At 42.6% G+C, this 17,537-nt stretch overlaps 1 protein-coding gene across 3 annotated transcripts in view; it reads left to right on the top strand.

Annotated features, from left to right (window-relative positions):
* DNAI1 (dynein axonemal intermediate chain 1) overlaps positions 1 to 17,537 on the top strand; it is a 64,280-nt gene that overhangs the window by 8,126 nt on the left and 38,617 nt on the right. The gene's annotated exons all lie outside the window — the stretch shown is intronic.

Raw genomic sequence — 17,537 nt, 5'->3', positions numbered from 1 at the left:
TGAGTTAGTTGATGAGTGAATAAATGAGTGATGGGAAGGTCTGTACTGTGTTACCCTGAATACTAACTTTTCTTTCTTGTCCTGCAGAAGAAGCAATTCATGCCTCCTTCATCCTAGTCAAAGTAGCCTAATCCTATTAATTATGTAGGGACCCTACCCCTAATGTTAAGCTTATTTTTCTACTTTTATTCTTACGTCACATCCATTTGCTCATTTACTTATTTTCTCAATGTGTCATGTATTCAGCCTCAAATCTTATTTGGGAACAAACTGGAGTGTATATGGACAAAATAATCTGCTGCTCCTTGGAGAGGCATCTGCTTCTGTGCCTCTGTGTCTTTGTTAATTATTTTGTTCCTTCTGCATGGAATGCCCAAGTCTTCTCTACTCTTCCTACCCTTTACAGACCTGGCAAACTCTAAGGCACATTACTTTAGTTAAGTTCTTTAGCTTACAAAGAACAGAGGCTCACTCAAGTTACCTCAGATAAAACAGGATGAGAGAAGGGGGAAGGTATATATGTGGGGAGTTACAGATGGTTATTATAAATACATAGATAACCTAGAATTGAAATTTGAAAACAATTGATTCTGAAACAGGTATAGGAACCAACTGCTTTCTCCATGTTTCTCACGGCCTGTCTATTTATCTTAACAACTATGTTTCATTCTTATTCTTATTTCCCAACTGGCCAGATTTCCATGGTCTCTGCTCCCTCAAAATTTTAGTGTGTTTCCAGCTTATCATAACTGTTCTGACCTCTCTACCTCACAAACATTTCCATCAATATCTCCATCCAACTACTGGTTCACCCTGTAGTCCTAGTTCAAATTCTTAAGGAGGGAATCTGATTGACCCTAGCTCATCTGTTCATGCTAGGCAATGTCAGCAAGGGACAAGATCCTATGGCTTTTAAGCAACCAAAGCTAGAAGGAGGTATTCTCTTTGCTCAGCTCCTCCAGTGGAAGATATAACTTGCTTTACTCTAAAGTAACTTCTATGTTGTTTCTGGTAAATCTCTTTCTCATGAATTGTACAGGAAGGGGCCTCAGATTTCTTCTAGTCCAATGCTTTTATTCAGGGCTTATATTTACATTACAAAAGGTCCTGTCCTTTACAAAATGCTTTACTGTAGGGTTTTAAAAATAGCACATTTCTGCAATGAATTTTAAAATACAGCACACAGGCCGGGCATGATGGCTTATGGCTATAATCCTAGCACTTTGGGAGGCTGAGGCAGGAGGATCACTTGAGCCTAGGAGTTTGAGACCACGCTGGACAACATAGCAAGACCCCATCTCTACACACACATACAAAAATTAGCCAGGTGGCATGCACCTGTAGTTCCAGCTACTCAGAAGGCTGAGGTGGGAGGATGCCTTGAGCCCAGGAGTTCAAGACTCCAGTGAGCTATGATTGTTACCACTGCACTCCAGCCTGGGCAACAGAGTGAGAACCTGTCTCTAAAATAAATAAATAAAATGCAGTATACTTTATATATAACCTTAAAGACCTTGATTTAGGGGATTTATATTCTGGCCATGGTGCAGAAATCTACACTTGACTTTCCCTCCTACTGTAAACAGCTGTAAGCCTGTACACAATATATAACACTAATATTTTTAGGTATTGGACAATAAACAACATAGGACAGTAACTCCTGAGGGAAGGAAAACACTCAACGTGAGTCACACATTTACCCTTGCTCTCTGCCTAAGGACAATTTCTTGATCATGGCTCAGAGAGGTAGATCCAAAGGAGAGCATGATTGTACCAGGGAGTAACCCAGATGTTGGAATTAGCAAGCAATGTCTTTAAGGCAGCTGTTATAAATATATTTATGAACATAAAAGAAATACTGTTTTAATGGATGCACAGATGGAGAATCTAAGCAGAAAAATGGAAACAGTAGAAAAATACAATATCAGAAATAAAAAATTCATTGGATAGGCCTAACAGCTGAATGTGAAGATGGATCTATGGAAATTATTCAATCTGAAGAAGAGAGAGAAAGAAGGTTTTGTTTTGTTTGGTTTGGTTTTTCTTGTAAAAAAGAGAGCCTGGCTGGGTGTGGTACCTCATGCCTATAATCCCAGCACTTTGGGAGGCCGAGATGGAAGGACCACTTGAGCCCAGAAGTTTGAGACCAACCTGGGCAACATAAAAAAAACCTCATCTCTACAAAAAATTTAAAAATTAGCCAGGTGTGGTGGTATGCCCCTGTGGTCCCACTACACAGGAGGCTGAAGTGGAAGGATAGCTTGAACCCAGGAGATCAAGGCTGCAGTGAGCTGTGACTACGCCACTGCACTGCAGTCTGGGTGACAGAGTGAGACCCTGTCTCAAAAAAAAGAGAAAAGAAAAAGAAAAAACAGGCCCACTGTTACTGAGGCTCCATTAAAAAAATAATAATAATAAAAGAGCGGGCCTTAGTGAGCTATGAAATATATATGTATTTGGAACATGTGTATAGTTGGAATACCAGAGGGAAAAAGAGGAGGAAAAAATATTTGAAGAAATAATGGTCAAACGTTTTCTAAACTTGGTGGAAAACATACAGGACTATCAGAAACTCAGTGAGCCCCAAGCAGGATAAATACAAATAAAACTACATCTAGGTCTTTCATAGTCAAACTACTGAAAACCAAAGATAAAACTAAAACCTTGGAAGTAGCCAAAGAAAAATGACACATTGCATACAGAGGAACAATTATATGAATTGTGGTTGACTTCTCATCATAAACAATGTAGGCCAAAAGACAATGGAATGACTTTTTTTTTTTTTTTTTGAGACAGGATCCCACTCTGTCACCCAGGCTGGAGTGCGATGGCGTACTCACAGCTCACTGGAGCCTTGACCTCCTGAGCTCAAGTGATCCTCCTGCCTCAGCCTCCAAAGTAGCTGGGACCACAGGCATGCACCACCAAGCCCAGCTAATTTTTTTTAAATATATATAGAGACAGGGTCTCACTAAGGCTGGTCTTGAATTCTTGGGATCAAGTGATCATCCTACCTCAGCCTCCAAAAGTGCTGGGACTACAGGTGTAAGCCACTGTGCCTGACCTGGAAAGACATATTTAAGGCACTGAAAGAAAATTACCGTCAACTCAGAATTCTATATGCAGAAAAAATACCCCTCAAAAAGGAGGGTGAAATAAATACATTTTCAGATATACTAAAGCTGAGAGTACCATTAATGATAAATATGCGGGTAAAAGTAAAAGACTAGCTTTTTTTCTTTCTATTAATTTTATTTTTTTTGTTGTTTTTGGTTGTTTGAGACAGAGTCTTACTCTGTCGACCAGGCTGGAGTGCAATGGTGTGATCTCAGCTCACTGCAACCTGTGTCTCCCTGGTTCAAGCAATTCTCCTGTCTCAGCCTCCTGAATAGCTAGGATTACAGATGCTCACCACCATAGTGGCTAATTTTTTTTGTATTTTCAGTAGAGACAGTGTTTCACCATGTTGGCCAGGTTTATCTCAAACTCCTGGCCTCAAGTGATCCTACTGTCTCGGCCTCCCAAAGTGCTGAGATTACAGGCGTGAGCCACTGCGTCCAGCCCTTCTATTAATTTTCTTAAAAGACAGATGACTGTTTAAAGCAAAAAACAAAACAAAACCATATTGTCAAGTGGGGCTTATACTGTATACAGAAATAAAATATGTGACAACAATAGGGCAAATGATGAAGTAGTGGTGGTAAACAGAATTAGCATGTTATAAGATTATTACATTGTGAAGTGTGAAGTGTGAATATTTATGTTTAGTAGAATATGATAAGTTCAGGATGCATATTGTAATCCTTAGAGCAACCACACATGCACAAAATACAAAAAGGCACATATGAAAAGACAATAGAGAAAGCAAAATGCAGAACTAAAAAATTTCAGTTAACACAAAAGAAGGCAGAAGATGAACAGAGAAACAAAAGCAGATGAGAAAAAGTAGAAAACAAAGAGCAACATGGTAAAGACCTCCAATTAAGAGGCAGAGTTGATCAGGCTAGGAAAAAGAAGAAAACAACTATATGTTGCCTGTTACAAGAAATATATTTTAAATGTAAAAACATAGAATGTTTGAACATAAAAGAATGTAAAAATAAACTATGCAAATGGAAAGCATAAGAAATCTGTATGAGTGTCATTATCAGACAAAGTAGTCTTCAAGACAAGAAGTATTCCCAGAGATAAATGGGGCCATTTTAAAATGACAAAGGGTCAATTCAAGAGGGATACATAAAATCACGAAGTATATGCCTCAAGATATAAGAATCAAAAGAACTTCAAGATGTAAGCACCAAAAAAATGACAGAACTAAAGGGAGAAGTAGAAATATTCATAATGATAATTCGATATTTTAACATTATTCTCTCGGTAGATCTGAACAGTGCTGCTAACCAACTTGACCTAATTAACATTTATAGAACACTACACTGAAGAACAGTAGAATGAAAACTACGCCCAAGAACTGCAGAATTTTCACAAGGATGAGCCATATACTGGGACATAAAATAAGTTCAAATGCATTTTTAAAAGATTAAAATCTTACAGTTTAACTTAATTCAGATTCAACATTCATCCTTGCCAAAAAAGAATCGCAGCATAGTAAGAGTAGTTTGAACAAAATAGAAGTAAATAATATCTTTAAAATCTCTGGGTATTTAGAAATTAAAGAATACTTCTAAATAACCTATAGGTCAAGAAAATCATAAAGGAAATTAGAAAATATTTTTAATTGTAATGAAAATAAAATGTATAAAAATTGTGAGGTGTTGCTAGAATTGTGCTTGATAGAAAAGTATAGTTTTAAATGCTGTATTAGAAAAAAAAAGGCTAAGTGTGGTGGCTCATGCCTGTAATCCCAGCACTTTGGAAGGCTGAGGTGGGTGGATCACTTGAGCCCAAGAGTGTGAGAACAGACTAGGTAACATAGTGAGACCCCTTCTCTACAAAAAAAGAAAAAAAAGAAAAAGAAAAAATCAGCTGGGTGTGGTGGCGTTTACCTGTACTCCCAGCTACTTGGGAGGCTGAGGTGGGAAGATCGCTGAAGCCCATGAAGTAAACGCTGCAGTGAGCTATAATTGTGTCACTGCACTCCAGCCTCGGCAACAGAGTGAGACCCTGTCTCTCCTGGTCTCCAACCACCACCACCACACACACACACACACACACACACACACACACACACACACACACAAGAAAGAGAAAGAAAAGAAAAGAAAAAAAGTTTAAGATCGGCCAAGCTCAGTGGCTCACGCCTGTAATCCCAGCACTTTGGGAGGCCGAGGCCGGCGAATCACGAGGTCAAGAAATCGAGACCATCCGGGCCAACAAGGTGAAATCCTGTCTCTACTAAAAATACAAAAATTAGCTGGCGTGGTGGCGGGCGCCTGTATTCTCAGCTACTCGGAAGGCTGAGGCAGGAGAATTGTTTGAACCCGGGAGGCAGAGGTGCAGTGAGCCGAGATTGCGCCACTGGACTCCAGCCTGGCGACAGAGCGAGACTCCGTCATAAATAAATAAATAATAAAATTTTAAAAAGTTTAAGATCAGTGTTTTGTTTGGTTTTGTTTTTTTGAGATAGGGTCTTGCTCTGTCACCCAGGTTGGAGTGTAGTGCCCTGATCTCAGCTCACTGAAACCTTCCACCCCTGGGCTCAGGTGATCCTTCTGCCTCAGCCTCCTTAGTAGATGGGACTACAGGTGCATGCCGCCACACCTGGCTAATTCTAGTATTTTTTTTAGTAGAGGCGAGGTTTCACCATGTTGGCCAGGCTGGTCTCAAACTCCTAAAATCAAGTGATCCGCCTGCCTCAACCTCCCCAAGTGCTGGGATTACAGGCATATGCCACAGTGCCCAGCCTGCGATCAGTGTTCTAAGTTTCCATCTTAAGAATATAGAAAAAAATGAGCAAATTAAATCCAAAGAAGTAGAAACAAGATTTATTTCATCAATTCCACTTACTTTATAGTTTCAGAGAAAAATAAGAAAAATAATAGCAAAGCCAGAAGTTGATTATTTGAAAAGATTAATAATAAAGTTGATAAAATCTAGGAAGCCTTATCAAGATACAAAGAAAGCACAATATCCAGTATCAGGAATGAAAAATGAGATTTCAGGACAGACCTTACAGATGTTAAAAAGAATAAAAGGGGAATAGTAGGGAGAACCTTATGCCAATAAATTCATCAACTTAGATGGAATGGATGAAATTTTTGAAAAATGCAGTTTACCTTAACTGACACAAGAAGAAATGGAAAATACTCCATACCTATTAAGAGATTGAATTCATAATTAAGAACCATACCACAAAGAAACTCCAGATGCAAATCATTTCACTGATGAATGGTAATAAGTATGTAAGGAATGAATAACACCAATCTTATACAAAGTCTTTCAGAAAATGAAGGATAAGGGAATAAGTCCCAATTCATTTTATGAATAGCCCTTTTATAACCCTGATATCAAAATCAAAGCATTGCACAAATAGAAAATTATAGGCTGATATTCCTCATGAACATAAATGCAAAGAAAAAACCTTAACAAGATAATATCAAATCTGTTCCAGCAATATATAAAAAGAATAATAGATCAAACCAAGTGGGGTTAATCCCAAGAATACAAAGTTAGCTCATTAAAAAATCAAAGTATTGGCCAGGCCTGGTGGCTCACGCCTGTAATCCCAGCACTTTGGGAGGCTGAGGCGGGAAGATCACGAGGTCAGGAGTTCGAGACCAGCCTGGCCGACATAGTGAAACCCCGTCTCTACTAAAAAATACAAAAAGTTAGCTGGGCGTGGTGGCAGGCACCTGTAACCCCAGCTAGTCAGGAGGTTGAGGAATGAGAATTGCTCGAATCCAGGAGGAGGAGATTGAAGTAAGCTGAGATCACACCATTGCACTCCAGCCTGGGCGACAGTGCGAGACTCTGTTAAAAAAAAAAAAAAATCAGAGTATTTCTTCATATTAACAAGATAAAGAAGAAAACTCCTGTGATGAAGACATCTCAATAGATTCAGAAACAAAAGCATTGACAAGATTAAACATCCATCCACAAAAGATTGTTATAATGATCAAGTAAGATCATATACTCCAAAATGTTTAGTAAACCGAAAGATGCTATAAAAATGGAAAGTATTTTTATTGTCATCCTTCTGCTGTGACACTCTGAGATGCACAGGCTCCTTTCTAATAAGATTTCTTGGGACCTGGAAAACATACTATTCAATTATTCATTCTAAGCCCTCAGAATGGAACTCAATCGCCTTGCATGGCAGACTACACAAAATAATAAAAATAATGACAATCAAAATGTCTACATTGCCACTGGTACTTGAGGGCTTACTTTATGCTGGGGTCTGTGTTAGTGCTCTTCATACATTATTTTATCCTCACAGCAATTCTATAAGGAGGACACTAATATTTTTCTCCCCCTTACAGATGAGGAAATGAAGTTTAGGGACTAAACGCCTTGCTCAATGTCTTACATATAATTCGTAGCAGAGCCAGGTATCCAGCAAAGGCTTACTCAAGAGCTCTAGCTTTTAAACCCTATACTTTCTGGCCTTCTGCAGCCTTATCTGGGAAGAGTCCTATAGAATTGGCTTTTGCCTTCCTGTGTTTCCAGGCAGGAATGGGGCTGGTCTTGTATTCTCTTTTCCAGCATTCTGAGCACTGTGCTAACACTGTATTCATAGGAAAGGAAAATTTATGTCACTGTATCTTGTTGATTTTTACATTCTTAATTAGCATTTGAAATTATAAAAGTAATGCATAGTCACATTTAATATATTAGGCTGGGTGCAGTGGTTCATGCCTCTAATACCAGCATTTTGGGAGGCTGAGGCAGGAGGATCACTTGAGGCCAGAAGTTTGAGACCAGCCTGGGCAACACAGCGAGACACTGCCACTACAAAAGATTTAAAAATTAACCAGGCCTGGTTGGGTGCGGTGGCTCAAGCCTGTAATCCCAGCACTTTGGGAGGCCGAGGCGGGCGGATCACAAGGTCAGGAGATCGAGACCATCCTGGCTAACACGGTGAAACCCCGTCTCTACTAAAAAATACAAAAAACTAGCCGGGCGAGGTGGCGGGCGCCTGTAGTCCCAGCTACTCGGGAGGCTGAGGCAGGAGAATGGCGTGAACCCGGGAGGCGGAGCTTGCAGTGAGCTGAGATCTGGCCAGTGCACTCCAGCTTGGGTGACAGAGCGAGACTCCGTCTCAAAAAAAAAAAAAAAAATTAACCAGGCCTGTTGGTACATGCCTGTATTCCTAGCTACTTGGGAGGGTGAAGCAGGAGGATCCCTTGAGCCCAGGAGGTAACAGCTGCAGTGAGCTGTGATTGTGTTGCTGCACTCTAGCCTGGCGATGGAGTAAGACCCTGACTCAAAAAAAAAAAAAAATTAAAATTAGGACAATGAATATATAACAGTATTAGTCCCCTTCCCCACAATTCTGTAGTCACACTGCCTGAACAGAAACCACTGTCAACAGATTCTATATATTCTTCCAGAAATTTTGTATGTATATGCAAATACACATATACACATATTCTTAAAGTAAACAGATGGGGCATCTATTCCTGTAACTTGCTTTTTTATTTGACAATATGCCTTGGAGAGCTTTCCATAGCAATACATAAACGTTTACTTCATTCTTTCCACTTTATTTTTTCAACAATATACTATTTTTTAATTGACAAATAAAATTGTATATCATGTAAAACATATTTTGAAATATGTATACATTGTGGAATGGCTAAATCAAGCTAATTATTATTATTATTTTGAGACAGAGTCTCGCCCTGTCACCCAGGCTGGAGTGCAGTGGCATGATGTCAGTTCACTGCAACCTCCGCCTCCCAGGTTCAAGCAATTCTCCTGCCTCAGCCTCCCAAGTGGCTGGGATTACAGGTACCTACCACCAGCCTAGCTAATTTTTGTATTTTTAGTAGAGATGGGGTTTCGCCCTGTTGGCCAGGCTGATTTCGAACTCCTGACCTCAAGTGATCCGCCTGCCTTGGCCTCCCAAAATACTGGGATTACAGGTGTGAGCCACAAAACCCAGCCAATCAAGCTAATTAACATAGCATTACCTAGCATATTTATAATTTTTGGGGGTGAGAACACTTAAAACCTATTCTCTTAGCAATTTTCAAGAATACAATACATTGGTTAGTTGGTTGGTGGGTAGGTTGATTGGTTGGTTTGAGACACGGTTTAGCTCTGGTGCCCAGGCTGGAGTGCAGTGCACGATCACAACTCACTGCAGCCTTGACCTTCTGGGCTCAAGTGATCCTCCCACCTCAGCCTCCCAAGTAGCTGAGACTATTGGTACACCCCACTACACCTGGCTAATTTTTTTTAAAAATTTTGTAGGGTCAGGGTATCTTGCTATGTAACCCAGGTTGGTCTCGAACTCCTGGACTCAAGCATTCCTCCTGCCTAGATCTCCCAAAGTACTGGGACTACAGGCATAAACCACCACACCTGGTCCAATACATTGTTATTTACTATAGTCACTATGTTGTATGATAGTTATTCTTTTTAAAATATGCATAACATCCCATTTAATTGCTATAATTATTTTATGTTATTTATTTACCTAGACTCCTATTGGCAAATATTTGTGTTTTTCCATTTTAAAAAATTATAAATAAAGCTGAAGCAAGCAATTTTGTACATACATCTTATGCAGGTGTGACTATTTCTTTTCTTTTTTTTTCTTTTTTTGAGACAGGGACTTGCTCTGTTGCCCAGGCTGGAATGCAGTGGCACAGTCTCAGCTCACTGCAGCCTCTACCTCCCGGGTTCAAGCGATCCTCCCACCTCACCCTTCTGAGTAGCTGGGACTACAGGCATGCACCACCACGACTGGCTAACTTTGTTTATTTTTTTGTAGAGATGAAGTCTCACTATGTTGCCCAGGCTGATCTTGAACCCCTGGACTCAAGTGCTCCTCCTGCCTTGGCCTCCCAAAATGCTGGGAGTATAGGTGTGAGCCACCACACTCAACCTGAGATATGAATATTTCTTTTTTCGTTCTTTCTTTCTTTCTTTCTTTCTTTCTTTCTTTCTTTCTTTCTTTCTTTCTTTCTTTCTTTCTTTCTTTCTTTCTTTCTTTCTTTCTTTCTTTTTAGACGGAGTCTCCCTCTGTCACCCAGGCTGGAGTGAAGTGGCACAATCTCGGTTCACTGCAACCTCCACCTCCTGGGTTCAAGTGATTCTCCTGCCTCAGCCTCCTGAGTAGCTGGGATTATGAGCACGTGCCATCATGTCCGGCTAATTTTTGTATTTTTAGTAGAGACAGGGTTTCACCATGTTGGTCAGACTGGTCTCAAACTTCTGACCTCGTGATCCACCCGCTTCGGCCTCCCAAAGTGCTGGGATTACAGGCGTGAGCCACCGTGCCCAGCGAGGTGTGAATATTTCTATAAGAAAACTCAAGAAAGTGGAGCCATTGAGTTGAGGGGTATATGCATTTTAAACTTTGGTACACATTGCAAACTTTGGTACAAAAAGTTCACATCAAGTGGCACTACCACAACAATGTATGTGTGCCTGTTACCCTGCATAGACCACTATTCAAAGTTTTAATACTTTTTTCAGCTACAAACACTTATTGTGTGCCTTCTGTGTGCTTTAGGCACTGCACTAGGCTCAGAGATTTAAAACATATTCAGTGTAGCTGGAGGAAGATTTGTTGGTGAATTGCTGCTATTCCTTTGGGACTAAGAGCTTTTACCCTTTTAGAAACGGAAACTGCAAGCTGGTGAGGTATTTAGTTTCAATTTAGCTTAATGGAAACCTGTTAGTGAGTTTTAAAATAAGGACCAAGACAACTGAGATGGTAAACGAAGTCTCTTGGGCCCCAGGAAGGAGGATGCAGCATCTGTGGGTCTGCATGCCTCGAAGAGCCCCTCTTTCAGGAACAATCATGTTTCAGCATTGAACTCTTGAGTGGAGATGTGAGCTGCTGAAATCTAGTCACCCCTAAGACAGGTGCTTCCTAGTAGGCAAAGGGCCACACAGATCCTGTGTGGCTGAGAGCAGAGCAGTGTCTGTAAGTGGGAATGTAATGCCATCAGCCATCATTGATTGGGCACACACTCAGGCCAGTTGCACATAAAGTGCACCACACTATGCACCTTATGTGTGTTGACTCAATTAATCCTCATCACAAGCTAATGATTGAGGGTGTCATTGTAATGCCCATTTTAAAAATGAGGATACTGAGGTTCAAAGAAGACAATTAACTTGCCTGGAGCCATAAAACTGTTAGCAGGTAGCAGAGTGGGGACTCAAACCCAGCTATGGCTGACTTTAAAGCCGACACTTGGGTTCCATGGCTCCATCTGATCACATACTCATTTTTAAGATATTATATATTTATGATAGAGAATAGCTTAAGAATTTTTTATCTCCTTATTTATTCCTAAAATATGCTCAGGGACAAATAGATCGCTTACATTGTTCAGTGGGTCATGAACCAAAACAGGTCTAAATGCAGGTAAATGACCAGTAGGTGGTAATAATAATTATCTCTTACATTGACAGAATTTTTGTTTTCAGTGTATCCTTCCATTGACCATGTCATTTGATCTGAACAATTCTCAGTGCCCTTGTCTTTAAAAGGGTAACAGTTTTACCTACTTTGCAGATTGGGAATAATGACCGTACAATGCCCAGCAAGCTGCATAGCTATTAGTGAATGCTCACTAGATTGCAGTTAGGGATGGTGACGATAATCAACTGGTCTCTGCCTCTCCCCTCCCCTAACCCTGCTGCAGATAGTACTAGGTTGATAGACTTCAAACATCTGCCCTTGGTGTGTCACTGCTGTACATGAGAATGTCTCTTTCCAACCACCTCATTCTCTCTCAGAAGCTCCTCTCCACAGCTTTCCAGACTTCTCTGGGACTTCCTGTCTCCCCTTTGGTTTCTTCAAGTGTCCCAGGACTGGCTGAGTGGTGCTGCACTGGAAGCTGCTTATGGAAAAAGACAGTCCTTAGGGCTGGACCAAGTTAGGAGAGGTGTTAACTTAAAGATCATCCAAAAGTGTACTGAGCCAAGGACGTGATCCAGAGCTGTGCTAGAAGAACAAGGGGGTTAGAGGCCCAGAGAGGTGGCATCTTGAATGAGGTAAGGGGACCCATGCAGAGGCTGGCCTGGCAGAAAGGTGGCCAGACATCATGGTTGATAGTATTGAGGGAAGGGAGAAGGACGCTCAGCATAGAGCAGTTAAGTCAGGTGGTCCATGGAAGAAACTTTGTGAACCTAAAGAAAGAGAGGAGGTATTTTATTTGGGCAACTCCCTTCTGAATCAGCCACTATCACCTGTGTGAGGCTTGGGGCATATCTAACCACTGGGCACACAGGCCAGTCCCTCTGCTTACATGGCTCTTTCCTCCATAAGCTTAGGGAGAATTGTACGTGACCGAGTATGGCTGTAGGAGGGGAAAAGTAGGAGATGAGGTAGATACCATGTTCAGGGGCTTGGGCTTCATCTCATGGCAGAGGGTGGGCTCTTGGAGGCTTTATTTTATTTTATTTTATTATTTTATTTTATTTTGAGATAGGGTCTTGCTATGTTGCCCAGATTGGAGTGTAGTGGCACAATCATAGCTCACTGCAGCTTTGAACTCCTGAGCTCAAGCAGTCCTCTTACCTCAGCCTCCCAAGTAGCTGGGACTACAGGCACACATCACCACACCCAACTAATTAAAACAATTTTTTTATGTGGAGACAGGGTGTGGCTTTGTTGCCCAGCCTGGTCTTGAACTCTTGGAGGCTTTAAATCAAGAGAATGACACAATCATATTTTTGTTTTACGAAGATCATTTGTAGATAGTGATTAAGAGTTCAGGTTCAAATCCTGGTCAACTTTGGGTCAGTTGCTTGATGTCTGTATACTTCAGTTTTCTCATTTGTAAAGTAGCTCATACTCCATAGGGTGGTTGTGAAGATTAAATGAAATAATGTACATAAATAGCTGAGTAAATGACTGGCCCAGAGTAAGTGCTCAGTTGCTGAAAATAATTATAATGATATAATTTTTAGAGTAGAGAGAAACTGGAGTCAGGGAGATCAAATATGGTTAGGCAAAAGATAGTAAAGGCCTGAATTAAGGAGAGGATACTTAAGAAAGATATTAAAGAAATGGAATTGTTAGGCTTTGAAACATAACGCTAGTGAGAGGGTGAAGAAAGGGCAAATATCTTCAATGGTTTCCAGTTTCCAACCTGGGTGACCAAATGGATGGTGGTGCACTTCAGTGAGGGGGGGGATCCTGGAGGAAGTGGCTAAGAACATAATGAGGTCAGTTTTAAAGATATTAAGTTTGAGTACTCTGTCATCAATTTGAATATGAGGTTCTGGGAAATCTAAGCTTCAGAAATAGATATGGGGAGACCAAGACCCTGTCCCTCTCTCTCTCTCTTTTTTTTTTTTTTTTTGTCTCAGCTCACTGTGACCTCTGCGTCCCAGGTTCAAGTGATTCTCCTGCCTCAGCCTCCTGAGTAGCTGGCACTACAGGTGTGCACCACCATGCCCGGCTAATTTTTGTATTTTTAGTAGAGACAGGGTTTCACTATGTTGCCCAGGCTGGTCTCAAACTCCTGGCCTCAAGTGATCCGCCCTTCTCAGCCTCCCCAAGTGCTGGGATTACAGGCATGAGCCACAGTGCCTGGCCATGAGACCCTGTCTCAGGGAAAAAATAATAATAATAAATAGATGTGAGCTTTATCATAAGATGGAAGATGAAGTTGCAGGTGGGGATAAGAGCACCCAAGGGGAGGGTGTGCAATAGGAAGACCAGAGGGTCAAGCATATATCCCTGGAAAGGTCAAGGATACTGAGGAGCCATTGGAGAGATCAGTGACATGGAAAAGAAGGTAGAGAAGTTTCAAGAAGGAGGGAGGGAGCCCTCAGCAATGTCAGGTACTATAAGAGAACCGAGAAGTGACCACTAGGCAGCTGAGTTGTAATTGGTGACTTTTATAAGAGCGATGACCTCCATCCAAGTGCTAGCCTCTGTGCTAGTGATCCAAAGATGAATAAGACTCAGTTCCTAATCTCACAGTGCTCACACTGAAACCCACAACAACAAGAATGGAAAAATGCTCTCCTGTGAAAGAGTTCAGGCTGAGACATCTGTTATCCCATTGATCAGCAGGGCTAAATTGTCTGCCACGGGCTGGGAGGGTTTCCCCTCCCTGCCTCACTCTTTCATAGACATCTTCCCTTGGCTAAATAGAATGACCTATCCAAGAGAAGAGGATCTTCTTTGGTTAATAGCATAAGAACGCCAAGATGCCTCCTATGTGTACTGCAGTGTGATGCTTCTTTTCATAATACTATTCCCTTCTGTAGACCAGACCCAGAGACTGTAACAGAGTGTCTATTTACATTTGATCATTCAGTACTTGTGATGGAAGGTGGAGGGTAGCCTTGCTTAAAGTGAGGAAAGGAAGAGTAGAGGGAGGTAAGAGAAAGGTGGAAAAGGAAAAGTTAGGTAAAGGACTAGCAGAGGCTAGTTGGGTAGGGTTTTGTTAGGCAGAGATAGTGGAAGCAGGGAGAGGGAAGGGGAAGACGGCATTCCTGGCAGAGGAATGGTAACAGCAAAGGTGGAGAGGTGGGAAAACACAGGCCAGGCTCAGAAACTCACTGGACTGCACCTCGGAGTCCTAGCACATGATTGGTAGGAGAGCGGGCTGGAATGGAGGCTTGGGGCTGGATAATAGAGTTTTGAGGGCTAGGGAGGAGTCTGAGCTTTCTTCTGTAGTCTGATAGCTTCTGGGAGCAACTATCAAAAGCCTTTCAGGAATTCAGGCTTGTCTGTCTCAGACTTCTCATTCTGCAAGACCAAGGGCCCAAAGTGGCAGCCTGACATTCTATCTCCTTTGCCTTGGTTGGGAAGTTAGGGCTGTAGCTGATTTCATTGGCCTGTTTTGCATTTATTATAGTGTGGCTTTTATAGTGTGTTAATTGAAATATTTCCAACTGCCAAAAACAATTACACTCAAACTGCCTTGTCAGTTCTTTTATTGCCAGATAAATATTTTACAGACGTATTTACAGGGGGCAGCGGTAACTGGATCTCGTTTTCTATTTAAGGCTTGTGGTTTGGGTTGGGATTGGCCCTCCTGTGCTCTATTGTGAGCCTGAAAGTTGTTACACGTTGTGACGCTTCCATCCCATTACCTTATGGAACAGAGGTTCTTCAAAGGAAAGTAGCTCTCTGGCTCATGTGACTTAGCCTCAGAGAAGTGTTCCTATAGTTGGAAACCTTGGCAACCTGACAGAAATTTGAATCCTGCTGCCTGCTCTACCAGCAACAATCCCAGCCCAAGATGAGACATGCTTTTCTCTTTCCCTGAAATTCCTTTCTTCTCTTCCACTCTCCAACCCTCTCCCAAAGACCCTATCATGCAAGAGCTGTAAGAGCCCATCTAGTCTAACTCCCTCTCTTTGCATTTGGGAAACGGAGGCTCCCCCAAGATCACACAGGTGGTGAGCCTGACACCTGTGAGGCTGACAGAGCTGGAAGCCGAGGTTCCTTTCCAATGTGCCCTTCGTCTCCTCTGCTGCATTGAACCCTCCTGCAGTGCACTAGGCCTGCTCCTTCCAAGAGCCCCTCCCTCACGTCTCCAGTCCCCTCATGCTTGATCATCTGAAACACCTATTTGTTCTCTATATATACTGTAGGATTTTTGTTGGTTGGTTTGGTGGAACATTCTTTGTTTTTGTTTTTGTTTTTTGAGATGTAGTCTTACTCTGTCACCCAGGCTGGAGTCCAATGGTGTGATCTTGGCTCACTGCAACCTCTGCCTCCTGGGTTCAAGCGATTCTCCTGCCTCAGCCTCCTGAATAGCTGAGATTACAGGTGCCACCACATCTGGCTAATTTTTTTGTATTTTTAGTAGAGACAGTGTTTCGCCATGTTGGCCAGGCTGGTCTTGAACTCCGGACCTCAGGTGAGCCGCCCACCTCAGCCTCCCAAAGTGCTGGGATTATAGGCATGAGTCACCGCACCTGGCCAAATTTGTACTTGATGTTTTCTCCTATTGAAAAACATTTTCTCCACCTAGACAATGCATACTTGTCCTTTGACACCCAGCTAAGAAATCGTCACCTCTGGCCAGGTGTGGTGGCTCATGTCTGTAATCCCAGCACATTGGGAGGCTGAGGCGGGTAGATCACCTGAGGTCAGGAGTTCGAGACCAGCCTGGCCGACATGGTGAAACCCTGTCTCTACTAAAAAAAATACAAAAAATAGGCTGGGCGCAGTGGCTCATGCCTGTAATCCCAGCTTCTTGGGAGGCAGACGCAGGAGAATTGCTTGAACCTGGGAGGTGGAGGTTGCAGTGAGCTGAAATGGTGTCACTGCACTCTAGCCTCGGCAACAGAGTAAGACTATCTCAAAAATAAATAAATTGACTGGGCGTGGTGGTTCACACCTGTAATCCCAGCACTTTGGGAGTCCGAGGCAGGTGGATCAACTGAGGTCAGGAGTTCAAGACCAGCCTGGCCAACCTAGTGAAACCCCATCTCTGCTAAAAATTCAAAAATTAGCTGGGCGTGGTGGCAGACACCTGTAATCCCAGCTACTCAGGAGGCTGAGGCAGGAGAATCACTTGAAACCAGAAGGCAGAGGTTGCAGTGACCCGAGATCGCGCCACTGTACTCCAGCCTAGGCGAAATAGTGAAACTCTGTCTCAAAATAGTAATAATAATAATAACAACAACAACAACAACAACAAATTTTTAAAAATTAAAAAAATACAAAAAACTAGCCTGGCGTGGTGGCAGGCACCTGTAATCCTAGCTACTTAGGAGGCTGAGGCAGGAGAATCCTTGGACCTGGGAGGCAGAGGTTGCAGTGAGTTGAGATTGCACCATTGACTCCAGCCTGGGCAACAAGAGCAAAACTCCATCTGGTCACCTCTGGAAGCCTTTCCTGTGTATCCCAGCCCCCACCATGTCCTGTGCACATGTATCTCTGATGCTGGCACAGAGTTGACTTTCAAAGAAACGTGTGCTGAATAAGTGGGTGAGTGAGTGAGTGGGTGAGTGAGTGGGTGAGTGGGTGAGTGAGTGGGTGAGTGGGTGAGTGAGTGAGTGAGTGGATGAGTGGGTCAGTGGGTGAGTGAGTGAGTGGGTGAGTGAGTGGGTGAGTGGGTCAGTGAGTGAGTGGGTGGGTGCGTGAGTGATTGAGTGGGTGGGTGAGTGAGTGGGTGAGTGGGTGAGTGAGTGGGTGAGTGGGTGAGTGAGTGAGTGAGTGGATGAGTGGGTCAGTGGGTGAGTGAGTGAGTGGGTGAGTGAGTGGGTGAGTGGGTCAGTGAGTGAGTGGGTGGGTGCGTGAGTGATTGAGTGGGTGGGTGAGTGAGTGGGTGAGTGGGCGAGTGGGTAAGTAGGTGAGTGAGTGGGTGAGTGAGTGGGTGAGTGAGTGACTGGGTGGGTGAGTAGGTGAGTGGGTGAGTGAGGAGCACTGATCACACTCATCTGTCCTCCAGGGACCTTGAGCAAACTGGGGCAGGGAC

Source organism: Rhinopithecus roxellana, chromosome 16, assembly GCF_007565055.1.
Source record: "Rhinopithecus roxellana isolate Shanxi Qingling chromosome 16, ASM756505v1, whole genome shotgun sequence".
Classification (NCBI taxonomy): Eukaryota; Metazoa; Chordata; class Mammalia; order Primates; family Cercopithecidae; genus Rhinopithecus; species Rhinopithecus roxellana.
This window is presented reverse-complemented; position numbering and strand designations above follow the sequence as displayed.